The following is a 756-nucleotide window of genomic DNA, read 5'->3' as shown; positions in this document are numbered from 1 at the left end:
CAGCTGAGGCACCCGTTTGGCGGAATCAAAGAGTCGGGCGTCGGACGCGAAGGATCGATATACGGTCTGGACGAATACACACAAATTAAGTATGTTTGTGTCGGTGGGGCGCACTAGTAATTGGAAACGCAAACAGATCAGAGCAAGCAGGGAATCGGGAGGAAGGCATGCAGCAAGAGCAAACGAATGAGTGGGGCAAAAAGAGAACGGCAGAAGGGGAGAGGAAGCCGAGAAATATTCTGCTCTGTATGTATATGTGACATGGAAGCGACTTGTCTTTAAGCGCCGGTGACCTATGCAGAGGGTAAACTCGCCTCAGGTGGAAGCTAGCTCTTCGCGCTACTAACGTGCAGTCGGCGTCCCAACGGGGCGCGATTTATGTGCCTTTACAACAGAGCTATCGACGGGCACTGCTCTGGGCTGTGCTTCTGTTTTTCCGTGGTGGGACACGGAAGAAACCTTGAGTGCCCACGTCCTCGAAAGTTGTGCACGCCGCATCCGTCCGAGCTGTCTTTGTGTTTTTTGAAAAGCGCGTTTCTTTGGTAGACTGGCTTAAACTAGCTAAGAGAGACCAAGTGACAGTCCTTTTCACCCATTTCATTTTGCTCACCGACACTCGGACCGCGTTCAAAACATGGTCCCCACAAAAGCGTTTCGGCAGCGCAGCGAAAACGCAGAAAAAGTGGCGCTTCTGGGAACCACTGCTCCTCGGGAGGCGCGAAGAAACAGCTGTGGTGCCGATGCATGCATCGAGAA

The sequence above is a fragment of the Neospora caninum genome, chromosome VIIb (assembly GCF_000208865.1).
Source record: "Neospora caninum Liverpool complete genome, chromosome VIIb".
Taxonomy (NCBI): domain Eukaryota; phylum Apicomplexa; class Conoidasida; order Eucoccidiorida; family Sarcocystidae; genus Neospora; species Neospora caninum.
Note: the sequence above shows the minus strand (reverse complement) of the source record.